At 47.3% G+C, this 13,622-nt stretch overlaps 1 protein-coding gene across 1 annotated transcript in view; it reads left to right on the plus strand.

The window, feature by feature from the left end:
- The window catches only part of LOC142301615 (TRPM8 channel-associated factor homolog), a 123,044-nt gene that overhangs the window by 41,182 nt on the left and 68,240 nt on the right, over positions 1-13,622 (plus strand). The window lies entirely within an intron of this gene.

Consider the following 13,622-nt stretch of genomic DNA (forward strand, 5'->3'; position numbering starts at 1 on the left):
CAGGTGACAACGTGTTCCTTTCGTGCATAGTGCTGATGATGGGAAAGGAGTCGATGCCAGCGGCGCAGGTGGACGCAGGTTATGCTCACCCACTGGGCTGCGTTACCTTGACAGATGCAGAACCACAGGCTGAATGTAGGTGGTGGGTATCTCACAGATGAAGTACCATCATTCAGCTACAACCAATGGGAATACACCGCACCCTTTTTTAGGCCCCTCCTGTCTGCAGACCACTGCCAGACAAAGCTATGAACCTCTTGTTACTGTTACCCCCAGTTCAGTTTTATGATTTTGTGTGCTTGTTACCTGTGACTACTTTTCCTGCTTGCTGTTTATGTACCTCGTTGGCCAATCCGCATTTCACCTCTGCTTGTTTTCTGATTAAGTCCTGGCCATCCCATTATGTTCCTCTTCCTCAATTAATGTTTTGACCCTGCATGACTACTATTCTCTGGAACTGCAGCCTTCCACAGGTATTGATCAACTTGGGCCCTGTGTAATTCCAAATCACTGTATAGGGGTTAAAGGGTTTCAGGGTTCTGGGTGTCCAGCTTGGTGAGTGGCTTCCCTCTAGCCTATCCTTAACAGCCCATCTGAGTGTGTCGATACAGGCAGGCGTTACACCGTGCCCTGGTCAGAAGGCCATGTAGGCCGGGATAGTGTTTTAAAAATTGCTGGACAACCAGGTTCAACACGTGAGCCATACAAGGCACGTGTGTCACATTGCCCTGAAGAAGGGTCGCAGACTGGTTTGCATCATTGTCGCACCCGACCTTCCCTGGCTGCTGGTTGAGTGGAGACAACCATTGATGAAACTCGGTCTCACTCTCCAGAGCTAACCGTCCACAATTCCTCAGCGGTATCTCACATTTCCCTTACATTTCAAAGTAAACATTTGACCGCCTGATGGCCTTGAGCTCTGCTGCCAGCATAGTAAGGAGGTGTGTGGGATTCCTTGGGCGCAGTTACAAGGAAGGGTGGACTGACCACACAGGGTTTGGGCCGAGGTGGAGGACCCACACGAGGTTGAGGAGGCAGAAGCAGTGGAGGAACTTGTACATACAGAGGAAGGATTGACACACAAGTCGTGGGGACGGCAAGACTTGTACAGCAAACCCTTCTCCATCTCTCACCACAGTTACCCAGTGCCCAGTCAGCAACATGTAACTCCCCTGTCCATGCTTACTGGTCCAAGTATCTGTGTTGAAATGCACCCTGTCACACACAGAGTTTCTCAAGGAATCGGTGAGGTTGTGTGCGACCTACTGTGGTAGCGCGGGCATGCCTTTCTTGGAGAAGGAGTGACGACTGGACATCGGCTCTTGGGGAACTGCAATGGGCATAAGGTCTTAAAAATCCTCGGTTTTAAAAGGGTGTAAAGGCAGCCTTTCTGTTGCCAACAAGTTGCAGATGATGAAACTCAACCTCTTTGTCATGTCATGCCCTTCGATAATCATGTAAAACACAGCGAGGGGACTCCAACCACAGTCTCCCTCATTTCCACTAATTGGGCCACACACACCCCACTTGACTGGCATCACTTGACCCCCCTTTTCAAAATGAAAAAGATGCTTTGCATGAAGCACTCTCAAAAATACGCGTGCCTTTCACGTCCCCTGGATGGCCCAGGGGAAGAAAAGTCCTCTGAGAGCCATGACTTGTTCATCTTGGTTCTTTTTTCAAAAGCGAGGGGACTCCAACCACAGTCTCCCTCGTTTCCACTAATTGGGCCACACACACCCCACTTGACTGGCATCACTTGATCCCCCTTTTCAAAATGAAAAAGATGCTTTGCATGAAGCACTCTCAAAAATACGCGTGCCTTTCACGTCCCCTGGATGACCCAGGGGAAGAAAAGTCCTCTGAGAGCCATGACTTGTTCATCTTGGTTCTTTTTTCAAAAGCGAGGGGACTCCAACCACAGTCTCCCTCGTTTCCACTAATTGGGCCACACACACCCCACTTGACTGGCATCACTTGATCCCCCTTTTCAAAATGAAAAAGATGCTTTGCATGAAGCACTCTCAAAAATACGCGTGCCTTTCACGTCCCCTGGATGGCCCAGGGGAAGAAAAGTCCTCTGAGAGCCATGACTTGTTCATCTTGGTTCTTTTTTCAAAAGCGAGGGGACTCCAACCACAGTCTCCCTCGTTTCCACTAATTGGGCCACACACACCCCACTTGACTGGCATCACTTGATCCCCCTTTTCAAAATGAAAAAGATGCTTTGCATGAAGCACTCTCAAAAATACGCGTGCCTAGATGACCCAGGGGAAGAAAAGTCCTCTGAGAGCCATGTCCACATTGTCAGTGGACAGACACGTGTGCTTATCTGCCAGCAGACCCCCAGCAGCACTGAAGACAGGTTCCGAGAGAACGCTGGCTGCAGGACACGACAAGATCCCCAAGGCGTACGTGGCAAGCTCAGTGAATTTATCCAGATTGGAAGCTTAAAATGAGCAGGGCTCAAGTTGCACAGTAATGGCATTGACGTTTCCTTGCATATACTCATATATCTGTGTGTCCTCCTCTTTTTCCTTGTCCAGCTCTTTTGTTTTAGCATGAGTATATGTCCTTGTCACTTTCACATGTGTTTGTGTTGTGTTGTGAGTTGTTTGTCACCTTTTGGACACCTTTGAGGGTGTTTTCTAGGTGTTTTTATGTGTTTGTGAATGCCTGCCACTGTTTCCTATGCAGTTCGAGTTCGGTTCGTCGAACGTTCGACGAACCAAACTGAAATGGGACCTCCATTCAGCGAACCGAACTCGAGCCGAACCACGACCGGTTCGCTCATCTCTACTGCTTAGGTCCGCTCCACTAGTGGTGCAAAAGAGACGGACAGCAGCACAAGCCGCACAAAGCTCCTACCTATGTTCGCTCCCCTAGTGTGCGAGGATACGAACAACTGCCAGACGCAGTATAAGGAACGTTACCCTAGCTGCAACGTCTACCTACGAGTAGAATCACAAGGCCCAGCCGGACCATGTGCCTCAGGCACCTACCTATGTCCGCTCCACTAAGATGTAAGGATACGGACTGCAGCCGAAGCTGTAAGGTACAATAACGCTACCCTGCCGGTAGCGCTCACCTAGCATAGACAGAGAGATGCCTAGAGGGACGTGCACAGAGCGTCTACTCTCATGCATGAACCAAGAGGACTGAGCGCCGGGCGGCGTGCGTCAGGGTCTTATATAGACTCTGTGCCTCATCCAAGATGGAGGACACCAGAGCCAATCCGCTGCCAGAATGACAGCAATGACGTCACGCTGGCCTATCACCGAGCAAAGCGTCACAAGCACATGACCAGCGACCAATCGGCATAGAAGGTGTCAGAGACATGTGACCACGTGTCACAAGCACATGACCAGCGGCCAATCAGCTTAGAAGGTGTCAGAGATATGTGACCTCGTGTCAGCGATGATGTCACCCGCACATGTGCAATGGCTCCAAGATAGGACTAAGGGCGGCTTTGCACATTACGACATTGCAGGTGCGATGTCGGTGGGGTCAAATCGAAAGTGACCCACATCCGGCGTCACTTGCGTTGTCGTAGTGTGTAAATCCTAGATGATACGATGAACGAGCGCAAAAGCGCCGTTATCGTATCATCGGTGCAGGCTCTGACATTTCCATAATGCCGTTGCCGCGACAGGTATGATGTAGTTCCTCGTTCCTGCAGCAGCACACATCGCTGTGTGTGAAGCCGCAGGAACGAGGAACATCTCCTTACCTGCCGCCAGCAGCTATGCGGAAGGAAGGAGGTGGGTGGGATGTTTACATCCTGGTCATCTCCACCCCTCCGCCGCCATTGGTCGCATGCCATGTGACATCGCTGTGATGCCGCACGACCCGCCCCCTTAGGAAGGAGGCGGGTCGCCGGCCAGAGCGACGGTCGCAGGGCAGGTGAGTGCATGTGAAGCTGGCATAGCGATAATTATCGCTACGCCAGCTATCACAAGATATCGTACCTGCGACAGGGGCGGGGACTATCGCTTGCGACATCGCAGCATCGGCTTGCGATGTCGCAACGTGCAAAGCCCGCCTTAGTCTCCAGCGCTTGCACATGTGCAGTAGCAAAAAATCTGAACATAGTCTCCAGTGCCACAACAACCGTAACAACGTGCTTCCAGTACTCCGACTCTGTCCAGGAAGGCGCAAGGTAACTTCGTCGTCAGTTGCATCCTCATCCACCGCCTCTGGTGACCTCCTCAAGTGCCTGACTGTGGGTTGACAGTAAGTGGGATCTAGAACTTCATCATCAAGCATTGTGTTTGCACTCCCCTCGCCCTCAGACCTAACCTCTTCCTGCCCTGACTGAATAGTTAAGTTGTCATCCCAATCTGGTATCTGCGTCTCATCGTCATCAGTATGTTCCTCATTGTCTCCACCAACAGGTGTTACAGTTTGGGAATGAGGGTCTACATTATGCTCAGAAACCTGGTCATCAGGGCCTGAATCTGAGTCACAAAGCTTCTGGGCATCACAGCAGACCATTTCCTGGTCTGTACTCACTGTAGCTTGGAAGCAGACCTCTGATTCCCAGGCTATAGTGTGACTGAAAAGCTCTGCAGACTCAGCCATCTCTGTTACCCCATACTCTGCAGGGCGGGTGGAGACTTGAGAGCTGGGAGAAAGCAAGTGCGATTGGGATGGCAACTCAGAGGACTGTTGTTTTTTGGATGTTGAAGTTGAGGTGGAGGAGAGGCCACTTGTTGGAGCACTTGAGATCCATTCTAGCATGTTCTTTTTTGTGCATCATCTACCTTTGTTACAGTTGTTCGGTTCCATAAAAAAGGGAGCACATCGGATTGTCCATGGAAAGTAGTAGACATCTTACTTTTGCTGGAAGATGGCCTATCTTCAGCAGAATTCAATGTAGCTTTCCCACCTTCCCCATGGGCACAAGCTTTTTTTCTTTTTCCAACATGCCTGTTCCCCTTTCCACCAGCATCTGTCCTTTTGTCACTCATTTTGTTAGCGACAAGATTGGACACTTAAAATGTGGTAGCAAAAATTGAGAGGTGGTGTAGATTGCAGAGGTGGTCTAGCTTTATTGACAGCTGAAAAAACAACACTGACTATCCCAGACAATTTTAGTATGGCCCTAACAGTGGCAGCACAGTTTGCAATTAGAATTGCGTAGCAAAAATGGACAGCTGTGTACAATGCAGAGGTGGTCTAGCTTTATTGACTGCTGAAAAACCAACACTGACTATCACAGACAATTTTTGTATGCCCCTAACAGTGGCAGCACAGTTTGCAATTAGAATAGCGTGGGCAGGTGGGTAGAGTGCCCGGGTGCTTTGTGTAGCAGGACAGGAAAGGAACACTAACTTAGTATTCCAGACACTTTTAGGATGGCACAAAAAGTGTCAGCTCTTTGGGTAAATAAAATAGCGTGGCAAAAATGGGCAGGTGGGTAGAGTGCCCGGGTTCTGTGTGTAGCAGGACAGAAAGGAACACTAACTTAGTATTCCAGACACTTTTAGGATGGCACAAAAAGTGTCAGCTCTTTGGGCAAATAAAATAGCGTGGCAAAAATGGGCAGGTGGGTAGAGTGCCCGGGTTCTGTGGGTACCAGGACAGGAAAGGAACACTAATTTAGTATTCCAGACACTTTTAGGATGGCCCAAAAAGTGTCAGCTCTTTGGGCCAGTAAAATAGCGTGGCAAAAATGGGCAGGTGGGTAGAGTGCCCGGGTTCTGTGGGTACCAGGACAGGAAAGGATCACTAACTTAGTATTCCAGACACTTTTAGGATGGCACAAAAAGTGTCAGCTCTTTGGGCAAATAAAAGAGCGTGGCAAAAATGGGCAGGTGGGCAGAGTGCCTGGGTTCTGTGTGTAGCAGGACAGGAAAGGAAGCCTCACTTTCTATCCCTGCTAATGAAAAAATGCAGCAAGGAATTTCCTGAGCTGAGGTAGCCAGACGCTGTTATCTAAAGCCCTACACAGCGTTTGCACGGACCTGCCTAGCAACTATGGCTATGAACACTTGTAAATCAGCCCTGAAAAGGACTGGGCTGTGTACTATGTGTACTATGTACTTGCACTATGTCTATAGCGCACACAGCAAGAGCGGCAGCAGCAGCGTGAGCGGTGACTGTCACCCACACGCAGAAGACAGATAATGGCGGCGAAGGGGAAAATGGCCGTATCTTATAAGGCAAGCACATGTGACATGCACAGCCTATGACACATGCCCTTGCTTGTCTGGCAAAAATCCACTTAGCTGTGTGTGTGTGTCTGTGATTGGCTGACAGCCTGGCCCGCCCCACTGTACGCGCGGTTAGGGAAAAAATGGCGATCGTCATTAAGCACTCAGCAGCACCACAGATCTAAACCCCGTCCCCCACACACTATACGCTGAAATTTGATAATAGTGGGATTCACAGTGACTCACACTATTACAGTGAAAAGCCAGCTAGTAACTAGCTAGGCTTTTTGGTGATCGAACCGTTCTCGAACGTAAGTCGACCTGTTGAGCTTTTAGCAAAAAGCTCGAGTTCGAGCTTGAACACTCCCCGAAATCACTCGAACATGAAATTGGCGAACCTCGAACATCGCTCATCTCTACTTAATAGCCCCCAAGGACTTCATGGTAAAGGAATGAATGTCTGATAGACACTTTCAAACCGGGGAATTCATCAAAATAAAAGTGCTAGTGTTAGAGATGAGCTGATTATTTACACTCAATTCATGCCTGACTTTGATATTTTGCCAATTAACTCTCGTCCACTCATTACTAGTATCATGGTATCATGTGTCATTAATGTGCTGCTTGTTGTTTTCTTGCTGTGTCGGTCTGTGTTTCCCTCTAAGATGGAGCACCCCACCTACCCTTTTTTTTCGCTGCTTATGCCAGTTATACAGCTGTACACTCTCTTTATGCTACTGTATCATGATCCATAATATATATATATATATATATTGTGAGGTAGCGACCACCAATGTGGTAAATGGTCGCTATGTGTCGCAATGGAGAAGGTCCCTGCGATATTAAAGTGAAGAAGTTGCTATGGGACTTGTAGTTCCACAAAGGCTTGGTTCTGCATATAAGGGTCAGGTTCCCTTTAACAAGGCCAGTATGCTGTGCAGGTCTGAAAACACAAACCTCCACCTGTGGGTGTGTCCAGGCTGATTTAGGAGACTGTCAGTGTGTGTGGAGCAGCCCTGCATGATGAGCAGCCTCAGGCAGGTAAAGAGGCTGCTATTCTCAGAGAGGTTGGAGCCTCTGGAAGGAACCTGCCCAAGGAAGCGTGGGTTGCCTTCAACCTTCTGGAACTGAGTGTGTGGAGGCTGAGGGAGCTCCACTCTGACACTTGTAGTGTCCAAACCTGAGCGGGCGGTCCGCTACAAAGACTGACCAGAAATCCGTGTCTCATGGGGAGACAGCCATACCTTTACTATGGACATTAAATGGACTTGAAGCCCACGGTATGTGAAGGTGTTTTGTTTAACTTTTCCTTTAAGCCAGGAGAGGCTTCATTGTGTTTTGGAAGGGCAGTTTATGTTACTAATAAACTGCTGCATTTTTGAGAGAGACTGTGTATGCCTAAGCTACCCTGCATCGCTGCAAGTGAGTGGAACCCCCAGGTTGCGGTAAGCAACGTTTACAATATATATATATATATTCATGATCTATAATATATACGGTACATACATAGATACATACATATATATATCTATATATAGATATATATATAGATAGATATAGAATATATAATATTTTATATATATATACACACACACACACAGTCAAAATTGTTGGTACCCCTCGTTTAATGATATAAAGACCCACAATGGTCATGGAAATAACTTGAATTTGTCCAAATCATGAACGAATGAAAGTCAGACATTTCTTTTCTGCTTCCACAGAATTTTTAAAAAAAAAACAACTCATGAAATAGACCTGGACAGAAATGATTGTACCTTTCTTAACTTAATATTTTGTTTCACAACCTTTTGAGGCAATCACTGCAATCAAACAATTCTTCTAACTGCCAATGAGACTTCTGCAATCCCTCGACATGTACTTTGGCTCACACCTCAAGAGCAAACTGCTCCAGTTGTCTGATGTTTGAAGGTTGCCTTTTCCAGGCGGCATGTTTCAGCTTTTTTCAAAGATGCTCAATAGGATTTAGGTCAGAGCTCATAGAAGGCCACTTCAGAATAGTCCAATGTTTTCCTCTTAAGGCCCCGTTACACGCAACAACATCGCTAATGAGATGTCGCTGGGGTCATGGAATTCGTGACGCACATCCGGCCTCGTTATTGACGTCGTTGCATGTGGCACTTAGAGCGACCGCTAACGATCCCAAATACTCACCAAATCATTGATTGTTGACACATCGTTCATTTTCAAAATATAATGCTCGATTGGGCCGCAGGTTGTTGGTCGTTCCTGAGGCAAAACAAATCGCTACGTGTGACACCCCAGGAACAACGAACAACAGCGTTCCTGCATCCTCCGGCAACGAGGTGGGAGTGACACTCATTCGGCTGCTCTCCGCCCCTTCGCTTCAATTGGTGGGCTGCTGTGTGACATCGCTGTGACGCCACACGAACTGTGACGCCCTGGACCCCAGGGGTCACAGGTCACAACACTCACCACATACACCCCCACACTAGAAAGGTACCACCAGTCAACCACAAAGACCTAATTGCCTCCCTCAGTGTTAGACAGGCACACCAGGTGGGCGGAGTCAGGCGGAAAAACATGCCTCCCAAGGAGTCTGCTGGCCTGAGGCAGGAAAAACAGTAAACAGTTGAGTTCAGAAAGTCAGTGTGGGCAGACGGTTCAAACAGTCAGGCAGGCAGACGGCAGTGGCCGCCTGCAGGAGATCGGGAATACGACCAGCGGAACCATAAGAGACCGGGACAGGGTAGTGGCCTGCCGGAACCGAACCGGGAAGCTAACTGGATACCAAAGCACCAGGCAGGGTACTCAGACCCCGACTAGGCTATATGCCACCACCATAGTCAGATTAACTGATTGCGGTCTGGACCTCAGGGGTTCATTCCCCCCAAAGTCCCGTTTGAAGGCAACAGCCCAACCCGTCCGGATAGTAGCCACCGCCAGAGGCCAGAGATCTAAGGTCCAGCGTCTGCGGGCAACAGGGGCTCCTACGACACATACACGCCGGGGAGTGGACTACCAGTGCCCAGGCACAGTGGTCACACTACAAACACAGGTGCAGGAGAAAGGCGGACATTGCCAACCTGACTAGGAAGTTGCAGCTGGCTGCGGGCCCCGTTGATTCCTCCATTTGGTTTACCAGTGATTCTGTGTGGTTTAATCGTGAGTGCAACAGTGCCATCAGGCACCGCACCACGCTGCACCGCAACACTGCACTGCACCCCTGCCCACAGCCCGACCGGGCCCCGGGACCAACATCCCCTACCCACGGAGGGGTCAACACCTAGCTGCGCCACTACACCGCTCCCGGGAGTCCCCGTACCTTCACCGCAGTGGTGGTGCCCACCATCACCACAACCCGTGGGTGGCGTCACAAACAATCATCCCAAAAACCAAATACCCGCATCCCCCGTGTGTAACACCAACCCCCTTGCAGAGCGACGTGACCCCCAGGTCCATGAGAGACTCGAGCCACCACCCGTAGAACGCGAGCACGGATCCGAGCAGCTCAGCGGCCGCAGCCGAGGCCGCGGGGCGGTACAGAATCGCCCCCTAAAAAAGAGGTTGTTCGCTGGCTACAGAGACATCGTTAGGAAGGTAAGTTCGTCTGACGCGTACCGGCAATATTGTTCACCACGGACAGCGATTTGCCTGTGACGCACAAATGACGGGGGCGGGTGCTATCGCTAGCAACATTGCTAGCGATGTCGCTGCGTATAAAGCAGCCTACAGCCATTCTTGGGTGTTTTTAGCTGTGTGTTTTGGGTCATTATCCTGTTGCAAAACCCATGACCTGTGACTGAGAACAAGATTTCTGACATTGGGTAGCACATTTCTGTCTAGAATCCCTTGATGGTCTTGAGATTTCATTGTACCCTGCACAGACTCAAGACACCTTGTGTCAGATGCAGCAAAACAGCCCCATTACTGAAGCTCCTCCATGTTTCATAGTAGGCACAGTGTTCTTTTGTTCATTTTTCCATCTGTGAACATAGAGCTGATGTGCATTGCCAAAAACTTCCATTTTTGTCTCATCTGTCCATAGAATATTCTCTCAGAAGCTTTGTCTCTTGTCAACACGTAAGTTGGGAAATTCCAGTTTGGATTTTTTATGATTGTTTTTCAACAATGGTGTCCTCCTTGGTCGTCTCCGATGAAGTCCACTTTGGTTCAAACAACGACGGATGTTGCATCTGGCACTGATGTGCCTTGAGCTTGAAGTTCACCTTTAATCTCTTTAGAAGTTTTTCTCATCTCTTTTGTTACCATTCGTATTATCCATCTTTTTTGATTTGTCATCAATTTTTCTCCAGCCGCCACGTCCAGGGAGGTTGGCTACAGTTCCATGGGTCTTAAATTTCTGAATAATATGTGCAACTATAGTCACAGAAACATCAAGCTGCTTGGAGATGGCCTTATAACCTTTACCTTAACATGCTGTCTATGATTTTCTTTCTAAACTCTTGAGACAACTTTTTCCTTTGCTTCCTCTGGTCCATGTTGAGTGTGGTACACACCATGTCACCAAACAGCACAGTAAGCATCTGTAGCCCTAAATACAGGCCCACTGACTGATTACAAAATTATAGACCCCTGTGATGCTAATTAGTGGACATAACTTGATTTAACATGTCCCTTTTGTAACATTATTTTCAGGTGTACCATCATTTCTGTCCAAGCATGTTTCATTAGTTTTATTTTTTTTTTTAAATTCTGTGGAAGCATGGTTGAAAAGCAATGTCTGACTTTCATTTGTTCATTTTCATAGATTTTTTATTTATTATTACTTGTGTCAGATTCAAGTTATTTCTGTGACCATTGTGGGTTTTTTTTTCATTAAACAAGTGGTACCAACAATTTTGACCGTGTGTGTGTATGGTGTAGGTCCACCTTTTGCGGCGATTACAGCCTCAATTCTCCGAAGTATGGATTCATACAAGGTGTGAATTGTTTCCAAAGGAATTTTAGCCCATTCTGCAGTTAAAACACCCTACAGTTCTTTAAGCGACGATGGTGGCGGAAATCGACATCTAACTTGAATCTCTAAAATCGACTATAAATGCTCAATAATGTTGAGGTCTGGGGATTGTGGGGGCTAGATGAGATGCTCAACTTCATTAGAATGTTCCTCGTGCCATGCTTTAACGATTCTAGCGGTATGAATTGGTGCATTATCATCCTGAAAGATGGCATTCCCCAATGGGAACAGTGCTTGAACCATGGGATGCACTTGGTCGCTCAAAATGCCTAAATAATCTCGGCTGTTACTCCTTCCATGAAGGGATATCATTGGCCCTGCGGATCTCCATGAAATAGCACCCCAGATCATCACAGAACCTCCGCCATGTTTTACGGTTGGCAGAAGGCAGTCTGGATGGAATGCTTCTTTCGGCTGTCTCCAAACATACACTCAGCCAGAGGTCGGAAATAGGGTAAACGATGATTCGTCTGAGAATATCACATTTTCCACTGCTCGAGGGACCAATTCTGGAGGTTTCTACGCCACTCTAAACGCTTGGACATATTTGTCATTAAGAGCAGCGGTTTTCTAATTGCAGCTCTTCCGTGGAATCCAGATTTGTGCAGCTCCCGATAAACAGTTTTTGTGGAAACTGAGTTCTGTAGGTGTTCATTGAGGTCAGCAGTGATTTTCGGAGCTGTGGTCTTGCGATGCTCTTTCAAAATTCGCTTTAGAGTCCGACGGTCTCTCTCACTCAACTTTGACTTTCGGCCGGACCTGTGCTTTGCTGTGGACGTTTTTCCTTCTCATTCAAACGCAGTCATTACTTTAGAGACAGTATCTCTTGACACGCCAAGCATTCGGGCACTTTCTGTTACACTAGCGCCTGCCATACGAGCATTAACAATTTGGCCTCTTTGAAAATCCGAGAGGTCTGCCATTGGTATCAGGTTCTCATCAATGTTCTTACAATTCTGCAAAACAAACAGTTCATTTACATACACATATCACATAACACAAATAATCAACTACAAAACATTAACATGTCACGGTTTGCATGTTTATAACATGTTTGAAGATTATGATGCCAAAATGTTAGGTGTTTACATTACTTTGTCCAACCCCTAAAATTCTCTTTCCTGCACTTTTTTATGTACAGCTAATATTTGGGAATTTATGTATATATTGTTCCCTAAGCAATTATGCTTCCAGTCGGTCCTTTTGCATTTGGTTTAGCACTTGCTTACATCGAAAGGTATTTTTGTCACACCTTCAAATGAGGAGTACTATGAAGAGAATCTAATTGCATTTGCACTTTATACCTTAGGGTGGTGTCACACACAGCGACGACGACAACGACGTCGCTGCTACGTCACCATTTTCTGTGACGTTGCAGCGACGTCCCGTCGCTGTCGCTGTGTGTGACATCCAGCAACGACCTGGCCCCTGCTGTGAGGTCGCCGGTCGTTGCTGAATGTCCAGCTTCATTTTTTGGTCGTCGCTCTCCCGCTGTGACGCACACATCGCTGTGTGTGACAGCGAGAGAGCGACGAAATGAAGCGAGCAGGGAGCAGGAGCCGGCATCTGGCAGCTGCGGTAAGCTGTAACCAGGGTAAACATCGGGTAACCAAGGGAAGACCTTTCCCTGGTTACCCGATATTTACCTTCGTTACCAGCGTCCACCGCTCTAGCTGTCAGTGCCGGCTTCCTGCTCTCTGCACATGTAGCTGCAGTACACATCAATTAATTAACCCGATGTGTACTGTAGCTAGGAGTGCAGGGAGCCAGCGCTAAGCAGTGTGCGCAGCTCCCTGCTCTCTGCACATGTAGCACAGCGACGCGTGTCGTTATGATCGTTGCTGCGTCTGTTGTGTTTGACAGCTAAGCAGCGATCATAACAGCGACTTACAAGGTCGCTGTTGCGTCACAGAAAATGGTGACGTAACAGCGTCGTCGCTGTCGCTATGTGTGAACCCAGCTTTACTGCAGCTAAGATAAGCATTATCCTGTTTACTTCTTGGGTACTCAGCAGCTGACCAACTGCTCTCCCTCAATAATTAACACCAATAACTTGCAGGTATCTGAAAGTGTTCTCTAATTTTGATCAGTGTTTTTTTACATTTATCTCATTTACATTTTTAGTATGTGCTTTTGAAAAAAGTCAATTCATGAAATAAGTTTAAAATACTGCTAGATTACTCATGTTAGGAAATAATCACAAAAGACTAAACAATTACCTTAACATTTACGAAACATTTACGTTCTCTAATTTTGATCTCCAGTGTATATATTTATGGGCATATAACACCCTAGCACTTTCATGTTGGTGAATTTCCAGGTTTTAACATTTGCTATCGGACATTTATTCCTGTATCATTAAGTCCTTGTTTTTATTCTCCATTAATTTTAGTGTGCATTATAACTTATTAAAGTTTTTTTTCAAGATATTATTTTGTAGTAAAGTCTTCTTCGTATTCAAGGTTTTGGTCTTGCGAATAGGATTGAGATTATTTATTCTTTTTTAT

This window comes from Anomaloglossus baeobatrachus, chromosome 4 (genome assembly GCF_048569485.1).
Source record: "Anomaloglossus baeobatrachus isolate aAnoBae1 chromosome 4, aAnoBae1.hap1, whole genome shotgun sequence".
Classification (NCBI taxonomy): domain Eukaryota; kingdom Metazoa; phylum Chordata; class Amphibia; order Anura; family Aromobatidae; genus Anomaloglossus; species Anomaloglossus baeobatrachus.